Source organism: Drosophila tropicalis, unplaced genomic scaffold, assembly GCF_018151085.1.
Source record: "Drosophila tropicalis isolate 14030-0801.00 unplaced genomic scaffold, ASM1815108v1 contig_593, whole genome shotgun sequence".
In the NCBI taxonomy this organism is placed as follows: Eukaryota; Metazoa; Arthropoda; class Insecta; order Diptera; family Drosophilidae; genus Drosophila; species Drosophila tropicalis.
Window position 1 is genome coordinate 14,368,137 of NW_027173070.1, and position 12,211 is coordinate 14,380,347.

Consider the following 12,211-nt stretch of genomic DNA (forward strand, 5'->3'; position numbering starts at 1 on the left):
AGTGGCATAAATCACACCAAAAAAAAAAAAATGGAAAAAGGAAATGAGTCATAAATGTTTTTAAGTGTTCTATCTACATAAATAGGTTTATGATTAAATTTCCATTGTGACAAAGGTGCAAAAATCGCTTAACTCCAAAAACATAATTCCATTGCACATCGTAAACTATGACTGAGTGAGGGCACAGATATTGATAGAGAGAGAAACACACATACATATGTACATATACAGAGAGAAGGAGGTGCGTTCAATTAAAAAATACTTTACGATATTACAAAATTACCACGTAGATAGCAACAGCCCAATGCCCGGTAGGAGCCAGCCCAGTCAAGGTAAGGGCATGGACACGATCATTGGCAGGTCTATGCAATTCATACAGTCAGGCAGCCAAGGCAGAGGCAGAGAAGGAGCCAGTCCTTAAACCAGAGCAGAGCTAAAATGAGCAAATGCTGCGCATGCGCATATTTCGAAATTAAGTACGGAACCTGAAGAACTTCAGGCACGCCTCAGCACAGTGATTCCAAAGATAGCCAAAATTCATTCATGAATTATATTTATAAATCATGCTCTTAAAATATTTAGTTATCAATTACGATTAAGTAATGTCTCGAATATAATAGACTTTAACTAGGCTTAAAGAGATCGTATTAGCATTAAGCAATCAACTTATTAGTTTCTTAACAGATCATAGGCCCAATAATGTAAAGTTTTAATACATTAGTTTATAAAAGAAATAAAACACCCAAAAACCGAGCGGCTCTTATTAGTTTTTAACTATGTATCTATTGCTTAACATTAGTGACGGTTTAAAATCGACAAAATAACGTGATATCGATCACAACTCTTGAAAATAATGTATCAGGAATGAAGCGTAGTTGCATTCACTCTGTATTATAAATAAAAGTACTTCAAAATGACTTAATTACAGACAGATTTCAGTTAGTCAAGATAAGCAGATAATGTATAATTTTTTATGTCGTTATTTAATATGCTGGTATCAGAAACTTATAGGTAAAGTAAAACTTTTACATTCTGAGTTGAAATGCCCTTGAAATGGCATTGGCTTTGGAAATTGATTGATTTATAGGTGCAATTGTCTTTTCAGTTGCGTGGAATTTCGAACCACTGTAAATGAATGTGGGCTTGCAGTTGCCTTTGGGCCACAAGTTGTAGCCGTTAATGTGGTTGATTGTTGATGTTGTTCTTGTGGCGAAAGGAGCCCAGCAAAGCAAAGCAAAGAGACACAGATGGAAAGAAACAGAGCAATAATAAAATTTCAATAATAACAAATTTTTATGCGCGACAAATATTTGCGTGCTGGGCATAGTTGTTGGAATATTTTCTCTGTTTTCGTTTTTTGTTTTTGTGTCATAACAATTAGCATTAATTTTTGCCTACTCTCTTTGCTGCTGCTGCTGCTGTTGTTCTTGTCCTTGTTTTGTTTTTGTCGTCCTGTCATCATGTCCTCTTTGGCTATGTTATGACAGGGTCTCGCACTCAATTTCTGTTCGGCCTGGTGATTAAACTTTAACTAATTTGGTGCTCTCTGCAGCAAGCGGCAAACCGGTCAGCCGGTCTTGGCCAAGTCCAAGTGTTACACTCCCTTTGCGTCACCACCATTCCCTCCCATCGGACCCCTTCCTCTATCATTCTGGTAGTGCTGCTGCGCCGAATGAATTATGTTATTTGAAATTAGTTTGTGCCACGGCCAACAACAACACAAGCGCTCAAAACTCAAACCCAATTCCAATCCCAAGTCGCAACTCGGGACTTGGTCCGGCCTGGCATGGCCTGGCCACTGCCTAAGGAGTAATCAGGTTAATTTTAATATGGCCAAGACGACGCCGACATTCAGTTAATGGAAAAATATCTCAAATGATGTGGCCAGTAAGCGCAACAAACATACAACAAAAAAAAAAACCGAGATTTCGTTCTTTTTTCGCCTCCTTTGTAATTAGCCAGAAGTGAAGTGGCTTGCTTTAATTGGCTAGAAACATTCAGAATTTCACATTTGTTAGAGTATAAATGATTCGTTGAAATTTTAGTAGGTAGATAATTTTTCAGTTGGCCTAGGCGATAATTTTATGTGTTGTTTGGCTTTAATTTTTTTGGTGGGCATTTTTCACGCTCCTTCTTTGGTTTCTTGCTGACAAGATTCGGTGGTTTAGGCGGAAAATGTGGCCAAAGTTTGCCCCTTGGCGTTTTCAGGCCATGTATATTAAACATGGACAAGAGATTTGCATTTAATTAGTGCGAGAGCCACTAAGACAGAGATGGAGAATATTTACCCAAAAGCCAAAAGTCTAGATCTTGACTTTGGAATGGCTGGCTAGATGATGTTGCCATTGCTGCTGCTGCTGCGTGTGTGTTCTATAGCAAATGGAATGGCAATGATAATTACAAAAAGCATGTAAACACTTTTGAGAGAGAGAGAGAGAGAGAGAGAGAGATTGAGTCAGCGGGGCGGAGAATGAGAAGGAGTAAAGTGTGGCAGGAAGTAATAGGAATGGTGCAATTCCAGACAGGCCATGACAAGCTCCAAGAAGAGGGGCGGAGTAGTAGGAGCTGTGTGAGCTAGAAAACGTTAATTTCAAATTTATGTAGAGCGTTGAGTTTCCTTCTCCACTTTCTCCTCCCCGTCCCTCTACCCTAACAATGCCTGTTGATGAGGCTTGAGATTCTCTAGTCTTGGTCGAGAAGTTTTACCAAAGATGCCCGCAGGGCGCGTGCTGAATTTAATCAGTTTGCCTGGCCAAGACTGCTGAGAGTCGAGAGAAGAGAGCTGAGATCTCTGGCAACCGGGCAACGTAACGAATGACAATCAAGCCAAGATGGAAAGTGGGCCCAACCCCAGCAACAACAAACCCTCCCCTCACACCCACACTCGGTATTATTTGACTCCATGCAACTGATGCCGGCTGGCTGGCTGCCTGCTTGCTTGCTGCCGGGTAACGTAAATTAGACGACGACTTGCCAGTGCAACACTTAACGGTAATACGATTTTATAGCTCCCGGTAAAATGCTGCACACAAAATTAGACATAAAAGACAACACACCGAGTAGGATGAGGAAAGAGAGAGACCAAGAGCAAAAGGTGAATGGCAGAGGTAAAACAAGGACAACGTGCAAATTTCAGAAAATTAAGTTGATGAGCTACTGAGAATGAGAAGTAAGAGAGAGAGAGAGAGAGACCAACATCAGCAACATCAGCACTTAAATATTGACCAAAATTGGCTAAAACCAACTACAAAGTGAAATAGATGGGGTAAAATCAAAGTATTCTTAAGATGCTCAACTCTTGGATACTCTATGAACCAAGCAAAAAATAAGTTATAAGGAAAACACATCAGCAGTCAATTCAATATTTCACTCTATCTAAAGTTATCAAAACAAAACATAATTTTATTAATTATACGAGTTAAAATGATCATCGAAGGATGTTTTTTAGCTTTATATCTGTATTATGTCTAAGATTATTTTTGAATGATCCATTTTGAGCTTGTCGCTTAAATTGTTTATACTCACGTTTTGGTAGAGGAAAAAGAAAACATTGTGAATTCCTTCAAATTTTCTTCAATGTCACTTTTCCATTAAACTTAGGAATCCCCTTTGGAATCTCAACTGAATGCTTTACCTAAAAGAGGAACAACAGCAACAACAACAAACTCATCGACTGGCGTAGGCAGTTGCAGTCAGTTTTGGTTTTTCTAAAGCATAAGCCATGGAACGAATGAAGAGAAGAACAGAGTCCGGAACAGACAAACGGCAAACGGCAACGACGATGCCGACGACGTCATCGACACCTCCGATATCTGCGGCGGGTGGGTGGCTAGACTGGACAGCAGCAGCAGAAGTAGCAACAACATCAGTCCAGTTGGTCCAGTCTGTCTCCGACTGACCGACAACAGCGACCGGTTGAAGACCGCACGAGTCGCTGCATCTTCTGCCCTCTGCTCAGAAAACGGATTGGGAAGAAAAAGAGGGGGGATCGGTGGTGTGGGACTGGACTGGGGGGGAAGTTGGCTTGTCTAGTGACTTGACTGTAACCTCATTGACCAGAAAAATGCAAGCAACAACAACAGCGTAGACAACAAAACATCAAATGTGAATTAGTGCAAAAGGTAGCCAAGGAGAAGGAGCACAAGCAAGAGGATGCCAGTAGAAGGGGAGCACAGAGTGGTTGGGAGGCAAAGCAAAGCCAAACGTTTCCATATTTATTGGCACTTTTCGGTTGCCGTTGGCAAAGGAGTTGAGGGGAGATGTTGGGGATTGGTTGGGTGAGGTGTTAGGGGGGCCGGGCTTGGGTAGTTGTGTGGGTGAGAGCTCCAAAAGATGCAAGTCGACGGAAGCGAGAGAAACTCGAGTGAGGTTTTCGAATGGAGAGTTGAGTGACTGCGGATTGGCATTTTAATTATTAATTTCTTGTCTGTAAGAGGCGAAAAGGGGACAATGAATGGTGCAAAGTGGGTAGAGATAGGTGGCTAAATATATGTATATGTATGTAAGTATGTATCTCGGAATGTGGCAAATGACAAATGGGTAAAGAAACTTGACAGAGAATTCTAAGAGCGGTCAACATAATTTTGTGCTAAAACTCGAATATTCTGATTTATCATGGACAGAGATTAACAAGAAATGATTTTAATTGTATTGTTGTGTTTTGTAAATTTTTAAGTATCTACAACTATACCTTGAAAGCACTAAAATTGCACGTCGGGGTCACCATAGTTTTATTTTTGAATGACAAAAGAGTTTATGTAATGTTCATCAGAAGTATGGTCAATTCTGGCCAATGGTCATTCTTTTTTTCTATGGTACACGACTTTATGTCACACAATATTGGACGTCGGGGTCACCACCTCTTTCGATGCTATTCTATTTATATTGACCATTTCAATGCAAATGCTAGCACATTTTTACAAAAATCTATTTCAATAAAAAACTTAATTACTAAAATTTCTATATCGAACGATGCATGTTTTTTGTGCTTTTTTATTTTGGCTTTCTGACCATATCTGAATAAATTTTCTATTTCGAAGTACGTATAAATGAAAATTAGCAGGAGGGTCAACCCGTTTTGCGCCCCGGCCGCCCATAGAGACACCCACAACCACCCACGCATCAAAAGATGCCCACCCTCTAATAAATACTCAAATTTATGCTCACAATAAACACACTCAGGCTCGCAATTGCTCTCTTTATCACTCGTTTGCTCTCTCCCTCTCTGTTACTCACACTCTTTGATTCTCTGTCCCGCTCGCTCTCACTCTATCTCTCGCTCGCTTGCTCTCTGTATCAGTTTGAACTGAACTGAAGCTTCGTCAAGTGGCTCGTCGTTTCTCCTTCGACGATTGCATAGAAACAGTTATAAGCTCTGCTAACGTTGACGACGTTGCATCGCGTCGAAGCTGGCAGCGGCAGCGCTCATTTGTGCGCTTAATGACGTCATTATTTTTATTTTAACAGCAACTCGTGTATGTGTGAATGGTGGGTGGTGGGCAAGAGGGATGAAATAGGGGGGAGCCACACACTGTTGCTGCTCCTGCGCAGTCGACGCTGGCGTTGGCTTTGCTCACACCCCCTCCACAGACCCTCGACAGCGACTCTGACTGAACTCGTTCCTTCTCTCTTTCTCTCACTCCCACCCTCTCTGTGTCTTTACCTCTCGCTTGCACTTGCTATCCACATGGCTATCGCTGTCTTGCTCTCACTCTCCTGCTCCTTGTCAACTTGCTTGTACTACTGCTGCTGCTGTCGCTGCTGCTGGCTGGTCTGACTTCGGCTTTGGTCGAAGCTTCGGAACGGTTTTGTTTGCTCGTGTTTGTCGTAAGTTGCACTCGTTGTTGCTGCCGCCTGCCTTGTCTTATTGTTGTTGTAGTTGTTGTGGCCGCGCTTGCTACTTATGTTGATGATTGTTGGGGGTCCAAGCGCCGTTTGTGCGCCACACGTTCATTCAGTCTGTGGACGACGTTGCGCCAGTACGTACCGACTGTGACAAAAACGCACGCACTCCTCTCACACGGTGCTTCTTCTTACAGAGCGGGGCGTTCTCACGCACACAGCAAACATACACAAACACACTCACACACATACACATTCGCGTGGGTCTAACCATAGCCGGCGTGTGCCGCCAACAACAACAACAACAACAACAAAACCAACAAAAGAAGATCGTCAAGTTTGATTTTAAGATTTTAAGTTTCGCGCGCGCGTTTCGCTTAAGTTTTTGTCGCGTGTGCACCGACTGAGATCATTGAGATCCTTCTTCTTCTCACACTGACTTGCATTCAACAAATACATGAGATCGATCTACGATCGACGATCGAAATTTCAATTTCAATTTATTAATTAAATCTCACACACACACGCACACGTACACAGACTTTTTGGACCACCAAGCAGTGTCAATCAAAGTGAAAAATAAATCAAAATTGAGAAAGAATTAATATTATACTGTTAAAACATAAATTCAACAAATTGCGGCATAAAGTGCCCAAGTAAATGCCAAAATTAAAACGTGTGGTGCATCTCAACAAAAACTGCTGCTGCTAATCAATTGATTATCTTTAATTCAACAAGAAAAGAAGGTAAATTGTTTGCATTCCTTTTTATAACTTGTACAAACTGTGAAACAAACCCCTGAAATCCTTCCAAATTTTATAAAATCGGTTGCCAATTACGAGTGAAATCAAAATCTATTAGAAGAAGTCATTATCATCTAAAATTAAATTAGTTTCTTTCGAAAGAAAATTATTTCAACTTTTTATGTGACGCAGAATTAGAATATTATATAAAATTTTTACTTTTCTTAAAAAAAAATATAAAATTCTTATTGGCATCACAAATAATATGATACATTAGCAAATATCTTTAAGAATAATATGTTTATGTTCTTAAAAATAATAATTTTATCGTAAATTCGATATGAATTTTATATAAAATCAATCAATTACTAATTATATTTTGGTTATATCCATATTTCTAATTATAATGTAAAGGTGATTTGTAGAATTAATCATATAACGAAACTAACTAAAATTAAAAATGAAATAATTTGTTTATCAATCAATAATGAAAACAATTTCAAAGTGATTTAACTAAATATAATTAATAGAAAACTTTGAAATTTACTTGTAGATCACAAATTGTTTATTTGTAGTGTATGATCAGCAATGCTGGTTTCTCACAGTGCATTAAATCTAAAAACTCTTTTAATTGCTGAAACTAATGTTAATCTAATGTAAATTGGTTAATTTATTTCAAAATTTTTTTCCCTTGACTTTAACTGTGCGGCTGAGCATCTCCGATACTCATTAGTAATAGTTGCGAAATCAAAGTGCTTCTTGAAATGTTAACAACAACAACAACGAGCTTCTCACGCACTTTACAAACTAAAAATTATAAAAAGAAGAGAGACTCTGAGAGAGAGAGAGAGAGGGGGGAGAAAAAAATTGATAATTTAATGCAGTTTTTATGCAAATGTCAACCTTGACATGTCCAATAAATTGATGTGATTTTAATGCAGATACAAATTACTTTAATTAAAGATCATTTCGCCTAGGCGAGTAGTAGCCCATTGAGCCCATTTTCATTTTCCACACAAAAATAAACACAACTCTCGGCCTAATAATAAAAGTAAATACTTGTATAATAAATAATAATAAACTAAACTAATAATATGTTCAACATCAGCAGCAACCAACAGTGCTGACAATTTGTGACAATGAGCCGCGTAAATGTATCTGTGAGATACAGAGTAGAAAATAAAAAAAAAGAAAAACTCTACACATAAATAGTTTAATGTGCTAAGCCTTGCCAATGATGCCACCCCACGAAAAAAATTACAATTGCCATTTGACTTTTTTTTTTTCTATTTTCGTTTGCAAAATGTATCTGTGAGATACAATAAGCACAATTCACACTGACAACAACAACAATAACAGTAGCAACAGCAACAATAGTAATAATCAGTTTCATTTCAAAGCCGGGGCAACCTGCGCGTTACATTTTTCCCAGTGCCCGCTTCCTCCGACTTCCCCACCACAACTCACCATAGATTATCACCCGTATCAATGTATCTATGAGGTCCATAAGCGGACTGCATTGTTTGATCCCCCCCTCTCTCTCTTTCTCTCTCTCTCTACTGTCTTACTCTCCGGTCGGTCATTTAATTAAATATAATTAGCTGCATTAATTGCAAATTAATACAGAATTTTGTTTCGTATTGTTGCCAAGTTTAGTTCTGGCTTCTCGACTTTTATGCAACTCGCTTCGTCTCGAGCATGGAAAATTTATGCCAACTGAAAATGAATCAATGACAAACAGAAAAACACAAAAACAAAAATCATAATAAAACTAACAAGCAAACTCAAAATTGGTTCCAGTTGAAAGTTCTTTCAGCAATTTGCATTTAATGAGTTCATTATTTTCATACAGAATCCAGTTTGAAAATCTGATTAGCTAATTCGATTGTATTTAGATCTTAAGATATTGAAAGAATATTAAATGAGAATCTTAAACGAAATTCATCTAAGATTTTTTGATTCTAAGTTAACTTGGCTTTGATTAAACTTTAATTACCTTTTCGATTCTGTACTTTTATTTCGTAGTATGTATATGGTTAGCTTAGTTCTTAATTAACCAGCTTAGTAAGTGTAGTTTAGTTAAATGCCGACGCTAAATATCTGCAGCCATTCAAAACATAACAAAACAAGAACTTGCCTAATTAAGTTGTAATTTCTATAAATTTCTTAGTTTAGATCAATTTTTAGAACTGGAAAAGACCTCTGAAAAGTGGTATATGGTTCGTCTAATTTCAATAGGAAAAAGTGATAACGACATAATTAATGAGATAACACATTGAATCGAAATATTATATTTTAGTCGCAATAGTTCTCAGCATCTTAAAAACTATCATTAAAATATATCCTTTGTGCAATTAACTATCTTTAAAATATATCTTTTGTGCAATTAATAACAAACCTTTACCTCACTAAATAAAATATCTTAATTATCTTTTAGCTGAAACTTTAATAAGAAATTAGATAGTTTTAAGTTATTAAACACCAGTTTATAAAATTAAGTGAGCATTTAGTAGCTAATTAGTATTAGTTAATTAAATTGTATAAAGTTCCGATAGTTTTATTTTAGTTATAAGTATTTCATGCTTTCTATAACATCTAGAATTGGCCATGAATCAAAAGATAAATACGATTTGGTAATGAAATCTGTTTAATTCCTTCATATGTGACTTTATTTTTTAATGTAAAAATCTAGAAAATGTGAGAAAAGGTTCACAAGGTTAAAATATTTAAAAAATTGTTTGTATATTAATTAAAGTTTTAGTCTATATAGACAAAAAATAGAAGATTAAGAGGAGAAATACTTTTGCTAGAAAGCCAAAACCTAAAGGAACATATCATAATACAGAATTTTGGATATATTTGAAGAAATTTAATTATATATTGTCATTTTAATATATTTCTTTGATCAGATATGTTTTAAGAGCTTTAGGTGATAATTTTTAGTAGTAAATTTTCAAGTTCTTTTAATTTTCTTTTCTTTTAACCATGTTAATATTTAGTTTGACATTGGCAAGAGACAAGTTGATCATCCGCATAATTAAAATTACATTTTTTAATTAAAAAATTATATTTTTAACTGTCACAGTGTGTAGATGGCATTTGTATATAAAGAGTTTTGAATGTATTTCGATTTGGTTTAATTATGCGAAAATTTTTGCTAAATTTCTTTTTATTTTTGTTGGCAAATTTCCTTATTGTTTTAGATTTCTTGTTCAAAATGTGTTTCGTTTCAGAAACATAAAAATTGCATAGTGCTTAATTATAAGATTTTGTTCAAAATAGTTTTTAATGCCAAGTTGCCGCCGCTGTTGCCCTCATCTCTCCCCCCTTTAGCCAGTTGTTTGGCTTTTTCCAACAAATCACGAAAATCCATTAAACTCACTTGGCCGGGCCAAATTGCATTACGACAACTTTTAATGCAGAGGAAAATCCAGCAACAATAACAACAACAACAACAAAAATGATTAGATATTAAATTAAAATTAAATACATGTTGTTGTTGTTGCTGCTGATATTTTTTTTTGCTCTTCTCTTTTTTTGTTTTATGACAAACGGATGACGAACGCATAAAAATGCAACAGCGGCAAACAAGAAGAAGAAATGGCAAAACGAAACATTAAAAATAACCAAATGCCAGTGGCTGCAATTGCAATCGGTATTCACTTCCCCTCCTCCCCCACACCCCTTGGACACCAATAGGTGGATGTCCGCCACCCCCCCTTTGTCCACCGCACAGCTGACAGCGTCACGTTGTCACTTTAAGTAGGCAAAATCGTAAAAAAAAAGTGGCAAAGTAGAAAAGTGCGTAATTATGTGCGGGAATTTTTTTCTCTTTTCTTTTTTGGCGACTGCCTGTTTGCAGCTGCATGCCACGCCCCCAAAAAGAAAAAGCAAACATTTCGCTCGTTAATTAAACATTATTAAAGTAATAATTATGGCTCATAAATGCATTGAAGCGCAGGCAAATGAGGAAAAACGAAAAGAAGGAGGCGAATCTTGAAAGGATTTTGGCTGCTTTTGATGTATGGCCAATTTGCAGGTTGTGGTTCTTGGTGCTTATTGCTGTTGATGGATTCTTCTGGCAGGTTTAATGGCCCTAATGTAGGGTGAGGGGTGAGTGGGCGGACAGGAAATGCATTTGGAATTGCCATTTCACAAACGATATCAAATGCAAGAAACATTCTTAAGTGAATCTAGAATGAAATTGTCTAGAAGAATGACATGAGTAGACATTAAAAGACAATTATGACTGGAAATTTAGATACATAAACTGATTTGTCTATCTATTAAATGTTTTCACATGTGAAATTAGCTCAACTCAACTGAATTCAGTAGCCAGAATACTGGTAAAAAGTTATAAATCTTTAGCAGATTATGGATCTAAATGTTTGTAGTACTACCAGCATTATAAAGCCAACCAATTTGATTACATGAAACTTTAGTTAACTGGTAGTTTGATAGTGATAGTGATAGAGTCTTCCGATACTGTCTTATATAATCTTATTTAAGCCTCAAATTTCAATTCCTATTTAGTGCTTGAAGACTTTAAGTAAATTTAAAAGGAATGTATTGTACAGCCCCAAAACAAATCCTTTTTAAAGGCGATTTCGATAGTAGTCAGACCTAGAGACCAGAGTACACTATTCCAATAGATTGTCATGGACTATATACTAATATCAACCCAAAATGTTCAGATTCACTTATATTATTTATTGCCTTTCTGTTTAATTGACTTGCTCTCAAACTACTTGCTTATGAAAATACATAGCCGACAAACAAGATAAATAGGATAAGAAGAGATATATGCATCGAATAGACTAATTATTTTGAATTATAAACTAGTGCAATATGCACTATAATTAATCAAACCTTAAAAGCTGGTCTTCAGTAATTCAATTCCCATAGATGATAGTAATTATATATTATATTTCAATTGGCGATTTGATTTATAAAGTATTTACGCATAAGTTAAACTTGAGTTACATAACAGTCTTTGATTTTTCAGGAAATAAACTGGACCATTTAGTCCTCGAACTAATCTTTGAGAGAACAAAGTTCTATTGGAAATATTTTACTAAAGAAGATCAGTTTTTTTTCCAAGGGAAAGATCTTTCATTTGATATACATATAAGTCAATTAGTATATGGATTATTTGTCTCTTTAGCTTGTTCAACGTTAATCTGTAATGTAATGTAATTGATATTTTGGCAAAGTGCATTACATGACGTACATTATTGCCTATCTATAAAAGTAATAACCATCCATCAAACATAACTAGTAATAGTATAAAGTAGTAAAGCTGAACTAGAACTATATACAATATCAACCCCATATATACATACATTTTTTTTGTAGGTCTCACACGCAAACATTTAATTGCTTACATTTTGGGTTCGAAAATAATAATAATTACAATTATTTCGTGTATGAAAACGCAAAGCATAAATTGTTTAATTGCTAATTAAGAATAAGAATAACAAAATGACGACTACGAAAAATGTAATGAATTAGAAAAAAAAAGGAAAAACGTAATTTTTTGAGTGAAATCGAATGAATCGAAGAGCCACTTGAAGCGGTCTTCGTTCTATCGCCTCATTTTGTTTCGTTTTTCTGGGCGAGCGTGTGAC

The 12,211-nt window shown here is 36.3% G+C and overlaps 1 protein-coding gene across 6 annotated transcripts in view; it reads left to right on the forward strand.

The window, feature by feature from the left end:
• The window catches only part of pdm3 (pou domain motif 3), a 93,869-nt gene that overhangs the window by 5,068 nt on the left and 76,590 nt on the right, over positions 1-12,211 (forward strand). The window contains exon 1 of one of the 6 annotated variants that reach the window (XM_068291244.1): positions 5,972-6,587. The exons of the other annotated variants lie outside the window; for them this stretch is intronic. The gene's annotated coding sequence lies outside the window, so the exon portion shown is untranslated. Of the gene's footprint in view, positions 1-5,971; positions 6,588-12,211 lie in introns of those variants that run through there. 6 annotated transcript variants of the gene reach the window in all.